Here is a 13945-nt window from a genome sequence, read left to right as displayed (position 1 = left end):
GCGTGTTTCGGTGGGGAGGGTGGCGGGGAAGAAGGGCCCAGGCAGGGGCAGGCGGCAGGCGGCAGGGGCTTGCCGTCCCCCCGTGTCCGTGAAAGCGGTCCCGGTGGCACCCGGTCAGCTCTTGCGACGGACACCTTTGCAGGGCCGTGGCTTCGGCCCTCCGCGTTCGTGTAATTTTCCCGTGTTTCTGGGTCTCGTACGCTCGTATAATACACGCAATGCTAGACGGGTCCAGGCTGGGGAAAACAGGGCTGCGGGGCCAAGGGCAGTGCGGGTCTTAACTTCTGTCTGATGTGCTTAGCTAACGTATTAACTGTGAGAAATACCACCGAGTTCCTCAGAAAAGAAAATATCATCAGATATTTTAACATTTACAGGCTGCAACATCAGCATCGGTATGAGCTCAAGAACTAGCAGCGCTTACCGTCCCCGGAGGAATCGCTTGTATTTTTTTTTCCTGTAACTACTGTTCCCAAGCGTGGATGTATACACACACACACGCACACACACAAATCCTATAAATGCTAATAAAACAGATTCCTCAGGATTTGTTTAACTTTCCCTGGCACCACAATCTTATATTGATATTCAATGGGGTTACCAGTGTGCATGAGGATTACTAGTTAAGTATAGTCTGCGGGATCAACCTTCTAGTATGCCACTTGAACATGTCCTTACAAATAAGTAAGGTAGGAAACGTAAGCATTGACAATACGATTAATTAGCACTGAACACTTGAAAGGGAAAAAGGAAGTTAAATCATGGTGCTAGAATTATTCAACTATGCAGAATTGAGGCCTCCGGTTGCAGGGGATCGTTTTCAGCTCTTTACTTGAAGCTGTGTTACTGCTATTGTCCAACCTTTGCTGGCCACATGGGACGACGATTGGCAATCGGACAGAAAATTATTTATACTGGGCATGAACTGGAAATATCCAGCTGGGGCATGGATCCCATTTCTAATCAGAGTGGAGGGAAGGAAAACTCAACGCTCCTTCTCGTTACTCAGAGTTTTTAGAGTTTGTCAAAAGCGGCTTGAGCTAACTATCCAGAAAAATACTTGCTGTTTGAAAATGAAATGAGGATTTTTTTTCATTAGAACTAGAAAATCTGTTTATTTTTTTTCTTCTGTACATGATGTAGAAAAGGGTACACAGTGTACATAATGTACAGTGCCTGTATATAATGTACAGTGATAATATAGGCATGTGACACTGCAGGAGCTGTCAGAGTTGATGGACTGATCCAAATGGATGACATTTGCAAGAAATATGTCTAAGTTGAAAACACTGAATGCTCATGTTTGGATCAGGTTTTCAATTTCAGTTTTCTAAGGAGAATAAAGTTATTTTGTTAAGGCCAACTTCATTTTTTTTTTTCCAACTGGACCTGGAATTTGATGAATTTTCTGAAAGTATTTTCATAAAACTCAGATAATTGATATTAATTATGCAGCCCAAACTTTCATGACCAAACATTTGGTTCTGCTAATATAAGCTACAAACCATATTTCTTTTAACTACAGTAGATAGTTTAAAAGGTGAAAGCTGTCCTTGGAAACAGGAGAGGGAATGTATCAATCATAGAGAGGAAGCTTCTAGGCTGAAGAAATAGGAAAAACCTAGTATGAAAAGCACACAGTAGAGCGTTTTTGCTCTATTTGTCTGAAATCCTTTGAACGTTATGAACGTCAATGTAAGTATTTTTATTTACTTTAAGTTATGTTCAGTGACTTGAACTTGTTTTCTCAGTGGCCCTCAGCTTGTATGAATAGTGTGACTAATCTAGTGGAGATGAGTAATGGATCTGTGAGGAATAGAGGAATTCCGATGCAAAAACATCTCTCTTTTTTGGTGGTATTTTATGCTGCTTGGCATTCAATATATTATATAATGGCTGTCAGAAGAACTTTGGTAATACTTTATGGTAAAGTTTATAAATACTTTAGTCATGATTTAGAAATGATGAATGGAAAATGCTATTTATACATCATTATGTGATGTTTTACTATGTTGTAAGCGCATTCATAAGCAAATACATATGCTCTTGTTAATTACTGTACTTTTGGTTTGTTGTAACATCCTGATTCAATATTTTTGTATTTGTCCATTGAAAGCTTTGTAACACGTGTAATAGCTTATTGCTAAATAGGTATTTTACCATGTACGAGCAGAGAAATTTAAGTCAAGAATAATCTATTCACATGGGACTGGGACATTATTGCAAGGGAGAGGGGATGGAGAGGGGAAGCAGAAGTTGTAGTGAAGGTTGCTTTTGCGAACATAAGACCTCAGTCCTGCAAATGAACATGTACCAGCCAACTCTCCAAGTGATTAGCTTAAAACAGTGTGAAATACTCACAGCAGTGCAGCCTCAACAAGGCACGACAGGGCACTGACAAGAGTGGGAAGAGGGGGTCTGTCTCCTTCCTCGTGTGGTCGAGCTGATTGGGGAAGGTGTCCTGATTTTGGCAGGGATAGAGTTAATTTCCTTCCTAGTAGCTGGTACAGTGCTGTGTTTTGGATTTAGGATGAGAATAAAGTTGATAACGCATCAATATTTTAGTTGCTGCTAGGTAATGCTTACACTAGCCAAGGACTTTTTAGTTTTCCATGCTCTACCGACTGAGAAGGCTGGAGGTGCACAAGAAGCTGGGAGGGGTCACAGCCAAACTGGCCAAAGAAACATTCCATACCATGTGACGTCATGCTCAGTACATAAGCTGGGGGAAGCTGGCTGGGGGGGGCCGCTGCTCGGGGACTGGCTGGGCATCGGTCAGCGGGTGTGAGCAATTGTACTGTGCATCACTTGCTTTGTGTATTATTATTATTATATTATTATTATTATCATTTTATTTCAATTATTAAACTGTTCTTATCTCAACCCACGAGTTTTTCTCACTTGTGCTCTTCCAATTCTCACCCCCATCCCACCAGGTGGGGGGGAGTGAGCGAGTGGCTGCGGGGTGCTTAGTTGCCGACTGAGGTTAAACCACGACAGAAGGTCTGGCGTGGGCACAGGAAAAGCGAGGATTCACAAACTCAGCTCTTGGGGAACTGGTGGTGTGGTGTCAATGGACGTGATCCCTTTTGGTTCAAAAGGTAGAGCAGAGAACAGCCTCATACCACGGGGTATGAGTCTTGTTTGAAATAGGTTGCAAGTTTCCCAACCTTCATCCTTGCAGAGTCAAGGCTTTGCGAGTGTGTAAGGAGCCCACGTGAGCTGACTTCACTGAAGGCAGAATGCAAGAGGTGTTCCTCACCTCTGCTCACGTCTTTCCAATATAAAAAGAGACAGTTGTTTTCTTCTGGTCACCATGAGATTCCCCAGTAGCAGTGAGATTGAAAGGTTATGCCATTTGGACAGTAATCACCACAACGCAATTACATTCGAGGCTAAAACATTTCAAAAACGTCCTCCATGGGCACACAAGGCATTTGCTTGTATCAGTAACTCACTCCTCAACAAACCAACTCCAGCGGGTTTTGTATCTGAGCTGCTAGTCAGTCAGCAAACGTATCTGAAAGTGGAGCTACTGTCAGTATAGGAACTTACTGCTATTTTTCATTGTTGTTTCCAGCTTTGTCAATAACTTGGCATGCCTTTTTCCTTTGTCAGGCTTCATATTATCAAGGTTTCCATGCTTTTATTACGGGAACCTGGGATATGTTCGATCTTAACTGAACAAAGATGACCTAAGTTCAGTCTCTCTTAACATCAGAAAGTTACTCAGAAGATACTGCCCTCTAAAATGATCTGTTTGACCTTTAAACACTGATCCTGAAATTTGATCCCTGAGACTCACCAATACCAAAGAATGAGACACTTCAGTCACTGGATGCCATTTGAACGTGCTCTCAGTTTAGGAGCTCAAGGCGACATCCAGAAAGGGACTCAGGAAGAATGCAGATACTGAAGTCTAAAATGGGAATGCTGAACACTTCCACTCAGTTGTTGGCTAATTATGGATATATCTAAAGCCCGATTTTCATCATTTCAGCTCCCCAAACACACCCCCAGTCGCACCTCAGCCTCAGCAGGGGAGAGCTAGCATGGTACCTAATGCAGACTGAGGAAGCAAGTATTTCTCTGCTTCTCTCCTTTGATCTGCGCCCAACACAATCAATGAATACACTGAGAAAATGCACTGAAACCTTCTTCCTCTCCATGGTCAATGGGAGAAGACGTCCTCATTTTATACACAAGACAGATCAGTCAGATATGATGGTGAAGATCCAGACTCAATTCCCTCCTTTGTTCAAAGGAATTCAACCACAGGCCTCTTGTCTATGAAGAGTATGTTTGAGGTATCAGACCGTTGTCCACTTGAGTGTGTGTGTGTGTGGTGCTCTCCTACTGAACTGACTTCATTGTGCATAGAATAATCAAGATTTACTGGGGAAGTGACAAACCTTGGTGTCTTTTGCAAGGGTTTTTTGTTTGTTTGTTTTAAATTTATATTATTTGGGAATGGACATTGCACACAAATGCATTGGAAGTCTTTGGAATAGGGTGAGATGCAGGACTCCCTTCTCCCAGCCAACTGCCCTGCCAAGCAGGCTAGGGTCACATCAGTTTTTCTAGGTGGAGCAGCCTGGTGGGAACAAGAGGGACTGTGAGTCTCAGCCCCATTTACATCCTGCTGTTGCTGAAAAGATGGAGGTAAAAGTTTGAACTTCCTCAGAGGCAATTGAACTTTCCTCTTCTGTCATGAATTCAGGACCACTGTGTCCTATGGCAAGAAGATGAGGAAGACTGGTGTTCTGCCTCTAGTCTTACAGCTTAAACAGTGGGGTTTTTTTGCTTTTTCTCTTAAAAAAACAAACACAAACAAACAAAAAGAGAAAAAAAAAGAAAGGGTTAGAAGAAATTTGCAGTCAGAGAACCTCATGATGACAAAGATATCTAAGTCTGAGCTAGGAAGAAGGAAGTCGGAAGAACCAGTCCATTTCCTTAACAACTTCCTCATGGCTAGCTTACGTGTTTCACTGCTCAGCTTTTTTATGCCTTCTCTTTGGAAGAACCCAATCCCACAGCAGTTTAGGTAGCTAACTGTGAGTTTGGAAGCTAGGACTGGATTATTTATGAGAAGCTGCAACACCTAGCCTTACATCTCAAAAGTAATTTTTTGGATATTTTCCTATCTAAAAAACCCAAGAGAAATCTGCTTTCAGGTTGCTATGGAGCAATATATGAAATTATTCCACTGTTTTCTGGTGCTACTCATTAGGAGTTTCTGAACATTCCTGAAATCATCTGTTCTCATATAACCATCTCCATACAACGAACCTCAGCCAAATAAGGTTCTGGGGCTTAAGTCTCCCAAATGGTGGCCACCATGCTGCAATGGAAAGAAAGACACCTCACTCAACCCCTCTTTCCCCCCAAACCTGTGTAGAATTTTCTTGCATTTCCAGAAATGCAATGTACTTCTTTTCTGAGAGAAGAAAACAACAGATTCCCTCCATCAACTGGTACCTATTGTTGTCTCCAAACACTCCTTTTATCACTTGAATGGTTTCAGAAAGGCTTTTATTTCTTCACCTCCTGCTACCCAATATAAAAGTGAAGTTCTGATTATGCTTTTCTCCTCTTTCCCCCCTTTTGAACTCAGATACTTTTCTGTATTTATTTTTTTCCAAGCTTTCTCTACTTCAGGGTTTCTCCAGCACTGGAGACATGCTATTAGCATATCTTGGGAAACCTTCCTGCAGTGGGGGTTGGCAGACAACTGTTTACCCTGAATAGATTGCAAGTATCGGACAGTGCAAATACTCACAGTGGGATTGATTACACCGGTGTCTCTAACCCTCTGAACACATGCAGCGTGGACTAGATAGTTCACAAAACCGGAGAGGATCTTAGACTGAGCTGAATATTTGTGCAATTAATACAAGATAAATATTCTCCCAACTGCCTACCCAGTGCCTTACTGACTATTAGAGAACCATCGCTGAGGAAGTTTGTGCTCTAATTCCATAAACATATGGGATTTCAGGCAGGTCAGTAGGACAGGCTTTAAATCGAGACATATAAAAGCAAAGTGAGGGGCAATAGGAGCATGAAGAACACAGAGAATATTATTTATCATGAATGCCTGAGAGAATCAGCTAGAGAGCTGAAATGAATTTAGGGGCAGATAAAGCTGACAGATAAATCTTAGACAAATCTAAGATGAGAGAGCAGCATGATTGGAGAAATAAAATAGATGTGGTGATGATAGCTGCTAGAAGACGAGTGAAGCTCTGCAGAAGTTCAAACCCATTTTCAATAAGATGTTTTATCTCTGGGGATTACTCAACCAGAAAGTACAACTCCTCTGAGATTTGTCTCAACACCAGTAAAAATGCACAGGTCTGATACTGCAAACAGGGTTCCTGTGAAGAGGCTAAACTCCTCATGAATCAACATCATGGTCTTCAGTATTAACATGGCTTTCAGTCAGTGGAGGCTTTTTCAAATGATGTAATGTTTGTAACTTGATATCCTGCTCCATAATCCTAGCAAGGACAGAGATGTTGTGGAACCAGGCCATACTGGAATGATCTTTTCTTCCCTATGAGCTTTTGGTTAAATGGTTTAATAGTTTCTTAGGTTCAGCACCTAGGACACATAACTTGTCCCAAGAGCCCGATGTTTACTATTTAGTGAAATCAGACCTGATGTTGAGATATTAAAAAGGAGAACTTCAACCTTGCCTGCCTCTGTTCTGGTCTCAGTTTTGATGTCCTCTATTTTTGTAAATTAAATTAAGAAAACATTCAGACTGTTTGTGTATGCACATCTATATATGCATATGCTTAATGAAGGACTTTTGATAACTTGATTTTAACAATAAGGCAAGTTAAGGAAGGAGTTTCAACTCTTAACTCTAAATTTCCTGGGGTTTGACAGATTAAATCAAATCCTTAAGGCCATTTTACCATAGCTTTTTCTGTGCAAGTGCGTGATTTATGTTCTCTTTTTATTGCATGAACCTTTGTCTCAGTACTATTTGATTTAGTCTACTAATGGCCCTCAGCTGATTTTATTTTAGTATCTGCAAATTTTTGCACACAAAGCTAGACAAATGCAGTGCAGGGGTAAATTAAATTGTGCAATTTAGTGCAAAAGCAAGTTACTAAGAGAACAAGATTTTAACTGTTGATCCAAACCAGCTCTGCATGTATACAATGGATCCTTGGTGTTTACTGTATACTATCTGTCTAAATACAGGGATTACTGTTTCCTCTGGTGTAGCAACTGGCTGGAGGTTCTCACTAGTAGCTGTTATTAGTAGCAATGACACATTAATTGAACTTCACTGCTTCCAGGTGTGTGGCACACTCCAGGGTCACCCAGTGCACTACAGTTTCATGTGTATTCAATTACTGTAGCGTTATGAAGGAATGCAACATGTCATGCATTAAAATGTCAATTACCACTTTTTATGAGATAGTGGGTAAAATAAACCAATCAGGTTTTCCTAGCATCAGTTTTGTCTGCTTTGTTGCTGTAAGCATCCAACGAAGCACGCCTGTGTCCTCTACCTCACTTATGCAACCAGAAGAGAAAGAGAAATGCATTTAGAAATTACTGCTCATTGTTAGAAATGGTTAGATTACTTGTGTATAAACGAGTAGCTTAGATGGATCATGCAATGTTGTTATTAGTGACACATCATAGAATCATAGAATCATAGAATAGTTTGGGTTGGAAGGGACCTCTAAAGGTCATCTAGCCCAACCCCCCTGCCATGGGCAGAGACATCTTCAACTAGATCTGGTTGCTCAGAGCCCCGTCCAACCTGGCCTTGAATGCTTCCAGGGATGGGGCATCCTGTTATGAACGAATCAGTAATGGTCTCCCTCAGTGATTTGGTCTGAGACACTCAAGGTCAGGGACACAAAACACCTGACATACTGCGCTCTATCCGAGTCAGCAATAGCATCTTTGCTAGAGCAGGTCTGTTTGAGCTTCATAGGCTTTTCCAGCAATTTTTACAGTGTAAATGTTCACCCCACAGATACCCTTGGAAATGTCCCCCTCTAAAGAGACATGCCTTCTTTTATCAAGGTGTTTGTTCTCCCCAAGAAGGTCTCTCTCCTGCTGCCCCTTTAGACGTGGTGGTGTTGTTGTGAAATCACTTAAAATCCAACCGTTTGGATTAGGTGGAAAGTGGAATCTTTGGAAGCAAATTTTAGCTAAAGGAGATGGAATAAAAAATATCCTTGCCATATATTTATTGGGGAATATTTTCACATCTCTAACTATGATCCACGGAATTTCAATGCTCACAGTCTTTTCTGGTAAAATATTTTTAAGACCTCTTTTAAAATTATTTGTTGGCTCTGAAGTTGAGTTTAAGGAGTGAATGATTACCAAGCCACATGGGCCATGCCATCGTCAGCTGAATATTTATCGGCAGCATTTTTTTGTGTTGTTGCTTAAGCCACAAGTTGTTGCTTAAGCTTTACATTAGTGAGACTTGCATACATATTCTCGTAAGAATCAAGATAAGTAAATTACTAAATGAAGGTAGAGATTTATTTAGAATTTAAACTGTGGAGCTTTTTAGTCCATTTCCGTGGACCTTCCTGACCTTGGAAGTTGACAGGTAGAAACTTCTGCAGTGCTAGTAAGGACACTGGACCAACCTCCTACATTGATAACATCCTGAATAAACATTGTAACTGCTCCTAACCAGATCTTTTAAAAGCATTGTAAATTAAGAGAGTGAACCTTTTATATGAAAGTCTGGGCACAGTGGAAAATAACATGGTCTAAAGTAGTCCCACATTCAGGCATGATATGTTTTTTACACTATTAAATTTAAATTGAATATGTTTCCTGTAATTACAGGAGATTTTACTTGTGGTTTTGAAAGTCATTATTGAGGAAAAAAGCATCGGGCTGGGATCACAAACATGCAGCAGACCCAAGGCTAGGAATAATAACTGAATCTGAGTGCCTTAGTTTCCCCATTTCTCTGTTGGAAATGTGCTGTGAGAAAGTATCATCCCAGGGAGGTTCCTTGTCTGTCATACCGAAGGCACGTGGTATCTGGCTGCATGATGTAGAGTTCAGCCTAGGAATAAGACAATTTTTACTAAGGAATATGATAAATTTCCTGTAACTTGAGGTCTTTAAAATTAACTTGGGTGTATAGATACATAGCACGTTGAGTTAAAAACCCCAAGTCTTATTTCTAGCTCTTCAAATTTGATACCACTCCCATGAGGCTGAACACACACAAGTCCCACGGGTGGTATCCTGTGGCCTGGATCCCACCGAAGATTCAGGGAGATCTCTGAGAAAGAGAAGAGAAAATTGTAATGAGCCCTTCTGACCTTAAAACCTACAAAATTGTCCCAGATCATGCAGGAAAATGCTTACAAAGTTCAAAAACCACTCTTATTTCCCAGTCCCCTCTTTTAGCCATAATCACATACAATACCTAGTTGCCTGTTGGGAGGAAATATATATAAAAGCTAAATAAATACATCTTGCCAATTTTAAGCCAAAAAAAGTTAAAAGAAGACCCCAAAGCACACTAACAGTCCTTTAAGTCCCTGAGTGTCAGAAGCAAATTTATTTTAATGGGTTCTTCAAAATAATGCAGATGCCTGAAGAGTTGTGTAAATCCTTTCTGTTGCAAGCAACCTTTTTAAAGATACAAGGATAAACACATATTCACAATATATAAAAGTATCTCTACACATACACATGTATATAAATACTCATATGAATGGCTATACAGAACATTAAGTTGCACATCATTACTTTAGAAAGAGCATAAATGGCTCTTTCTGATCTCTGTGTTTGTGAAAAAAATCCAAACCCCATCAAATTCTAGATCATACAGCATTTAAAAATGAAAGTGCAAAATATGTACTGTGACCACATCTTATTTATAAATATGTGCTATAAAAAGCCAGAATGTACACTTCATTTTTAAATTCAATACACAAGGGGGTATTGTTTTAAGTAGACATTCAAAGTAACTCCCTTGAAAGATTAATTCTTAAAATGAAGAATAATACAGATAATTTGAATAGTGCCATTGAAAGGAAGGCAGTTCTGAAGCAGCCTTTGGCTTTGCACAGTTGTGGTGAATTCTTTGATGCAATTATTTATTGCTGGCACAGATGAATGATATGACACAACACGTTGCCCTGGGGTGTAGCAGAAGACAGATAAACCTCTCTGGAAAATGTTCATGCCCTCTTACTTTAGGTGTTCAGCCTAGACAGTTAAGTTAGGAGCCTGGGTACACAGTATGAGCCATCAAGAGTGCTACGCTTGATTCCTCAGAGCACCTACGTCAGGGATTTTGCCTGAGCCTCTGTCTTAGTCCCTCTAAAATATATGCTTCTCAAAGGATGAGACTCTCTCTCCCCTCGGTGAAATCTCATTTGACTCAGTTCAGCAGAGAAGTTTTTCTGCTCCATTAAATATCAATTCTGTCATTGTGTTTTGGGAGAAGACCATCCATCCATTAAGAACTGGGCACAAGCAATTCGGACGAGAAATGGTAATGTATTTTGTACTCTGTTGACTGAGGCCTCCATGCAGGCAGAATACGCCTAATTTTAAGTGGTCTCACTGACTGCTGGGACTGCTGACATGATTAAAATTAAGCGCATGTTTCAGTCCCTTCCTGAATCAAAGTTTAAACGAGATTCGAAATGGTTGCTTGACTTTACATCACATTAACATTAGCAATTTCCTGGCTATTGTTTTTCTTCCCCCACAGTGGTGACTTTTCCAAAATAGATCCCTCATCTGACTGTAAAGGTAAATGAAAATCAGGCCCATTAAATTTACTGTCTGTAAAACACTAATGCCTAACAAACAGTATCTTTACATTTAGATGGCATTTTTATCCTGAGGAATCTCAAATCACTCTATAAACCCTGACCTTGATCCTAAAGTCACTTACTTACGTGAGCAACTTTATATTGTATATCGAACAGGATTACACATAAATGTAAAATTACCCATAAGCTTAAGTGTTTGCATATTGAAGACCTTAATGTATAAGTGTCACCCTGAACAAATGTTATTAAGATTGTACTTTATGCACAAACAGTTAATATGCTACATTAACGATTCAAGCAGGTTTCAGAAGTGCACGCTGTTTACCATATACCAAATAATGTTTCTTGTCTGCATCCTCACAGCTGTTGCCTTCGTCCTTTTAAAGGAATGCAAGTAATTCCAGGATTTATTGGCAACTGTCACAAGGAAAGTGTTAATGAAAATCAGAACCGCAAGTCACATAAACTAGGCATCATTTAGCGTTTTTCACATTAAATTCTCAAATACTGTAAATGCCAGATTAAAATTCACTAAGCATGTGATGACATCTGGCTGTTTTGCCAGATTTCATCGTCCTATTCTGTTGACTAGTCTGATGAAAAGGTAAGTTGATCAAGTCCATAACAATATCACTCATAACTATAACTCCTATAAATTCTCCTTGACTGCAGACTCTACTTAATATCCAGACAAGGCATTCTGATTTGGAAAGAAGCTTCTCTCAGGATGTCCTAAAATTATTATTTTTTTAAGTTTTATGGCAGTTGCTCTTGCCCTTATCTTATAAATAAACTACTAAATAACCCACCGTCTTTTTTGAATTCTAAGTTATAAGAGCACAGGATTTAAAAGAATCTCTTGTATCAGAAGGCTGAACCTTTTTTGTTGCAGACACTTACATTATGTAGCCTTTTCACAGGCTGACCACGCTGCAGCTTAAATGCAGCCAGGTGACTTTTTAGCCCATTTGCAATGGCCCAATCCTTTTGCCAGTAAGTGCCTATCACCTTCCAGGTACAAGGTGACAGCTTATTTACATGGGACACAGTGGTTCTTACATGCCAGGCTCAGAGGGAATTGCCTTGTAGGCTGCTACTTAAATAAACCTTTAAGGGACAGATTTCTATACACTGTCTTCAGGGTCCTTTCAAATTAGCAAAGTATCACAACATTGTACCCATCTGTTAAAAGTCCTGAACATGCTGTAAAATACTTGCTGACGTACTCAAAATAAGTGTCCTGACAAAGGTCGACTTAATCATTTTAAAGCAAGATATAAAAGACAGATTCTTCTCTCATTTCTTTCATTCATCTTGACACTTGACAATCCTACCTCTGCTAGGGTCAGCATGGGATTTGCTGTTTTACTCTTGTTGGACAACGTTGCTTATGGTGGGAAAGATTCTGAGATTAGCAGCTGCCTTTGAAAAACAAATACCCTTCCCTCCCTCTCCTTCACTAGGTCAGTCAGTCTTTTGTTCAGTTCCACATATAACCAAAACAATGTGACGGTAGCAGAAAATATTCTGTATCAAATGTTTGTCTTATAGAAATCCAGTGGAATAGAAGTTGGTCATTATTTAACTTGTGTAATTTAGGATGCAAGGAACAAGGGCACTCATACTTTTATTTTACTAAGCTGTTTAAAAAAAAATATTTTCATCCAAGAGAAAATATTTGTTGTGATTGTATTCCCTCTATTTGCTTCAGCAGAAAAAACTATTTGTCAAAATCATCCAGATAAAGTGTCTTCTTCATTTTCCTTATGTTACATATTATTTCACACACCACATAAAATACACTCATATATCTGGAGGGCTCTGTCTGTATTCAGAACTGATACATGTGCTAGATGCTGATTATTCTACTCAAGCACTTCTCATTATTCTATTTAAGTACTGATCACTCAGGATGGTCTGAAGATAAGATAAAAATCAGCTTTATTTCTTATTCTGAGAAAAGCTGACATCAGGATCAATAAATCCTGACAGAAGCTATTAACATTTTAATGAGTTACTCAATAATATTCTAAAGATGTGCTGGCAAGTCAAGCCTCCTTTGATTAAGGACAAATTTCTTAGACTACTGTAAATATATATTTCAAGGTCCAGAATGCAAAGCTGTCGCTTATCAATCAAGAAAAAAGGGCAAAAGTCATGACTAAAGAAGCTAAGGAAGGGGCTGTCCACACGGTTATAATGATTACTGTACATGATGGAACTTTTTAAGATGCCATTCATCTTAACCAAACGGAGCCAAATATTAGTCGTGGGGTTGCGTGTTTGGTTGTCATACAATTGAAGAAGTGTCCATGACTTCCTCCTACAACGTATAGAAACCCCATGATGTTGGGAACAGTCGGACACATCTGTACATGGTTGAATGGAACAGCAAATATGGGCAGCAAGCCAGGTGAATGGGAAAGCAAGTGTCTGTGCAAACTCTGCTGAGTCTCAAGAAAAAGGCACAAGGGGCCAACAGGGTGAAATATACTTGTCTCAGGGTGAATTTTGCCCTTTAGACTGCGTGATTTAATTGCACTAAAATGGATCAGGATTTGACCTAAAGGAGAGATGTTACCTGACATAGTGTTAAACGTTGCAATGAATCTGTTGTCAGAATCATGCTATTGAACATAATGCCAATAGGTTACAGGAAAATCCTGGCTGGGTTGCCATGCTTACACAATATTGACTTGAGTGCAACATTTTAATAAACAAATATGACTCTTTGAATACAAAGTCAGACGTGACTTTTCTAATGGAGGCAGTCCAATAGACTCCAAAGTACTGCAATAAAGCTAGGCACAGCAAAGGGCTGTAGGGGCTCCCCATCAAGACATAGGAGAAAGTTGGGTAGGTCACATAAAATCACATTAGCAAGTCTTCCCTGTAAGTATGAACATGAAACCAACCAAAAAGAAAGATATTAGAGAAGCTTCTCTGTGGGCCTGCCTTACTCACAATGAAAGCATTCATTGGTTTCAGTAGGAGGTATTGCTCTGAACATGAGATGAAACTCTCATCAAAATACAAAAGAAAAAGACTGCAAACACAGAAAGGGCAGCAAAATCCTCTAAAATATTTTGTGTCATTGATGATAAACTCCTTGGACACCTGAGTTTCCAGTTCGTAATGTAAGAAAT

General features: G+C 39.8%; 1 long non-coding RNA gene across 1 annotated transcript in view; it reads left to right on the top strand.

The window, feature by feature from the left end:
• Window positions 1-13945, top strand: part of LOC103920275 — a 30776-nt gene that overhangs the window by 1681 nt on the left and 15150 nt on the right. The window lies entirely within an intron of this gene.

Source organism: Pygoscelis adeliae, unplaced genomic scaffold (genome assembly GCF_000699105.1).
Source record: "Pygoscelis adeliae isolate BGI_AS28 unplaced genomic scaffold, ASM69910v1 Scaffold154, whole genome shotgun sequence".
NCBI lineage: Eukaryota > Metazoa > Chordata > Aves > Sphenisciformes > Spheniscidae > Pygoscelis > Pygoscelis adeliae.
The sequence above is the reverse complement of the archived record's forward strand: the minus strand, read 5'-3'. Positions and strand labels throughout refer to the sequence as shown.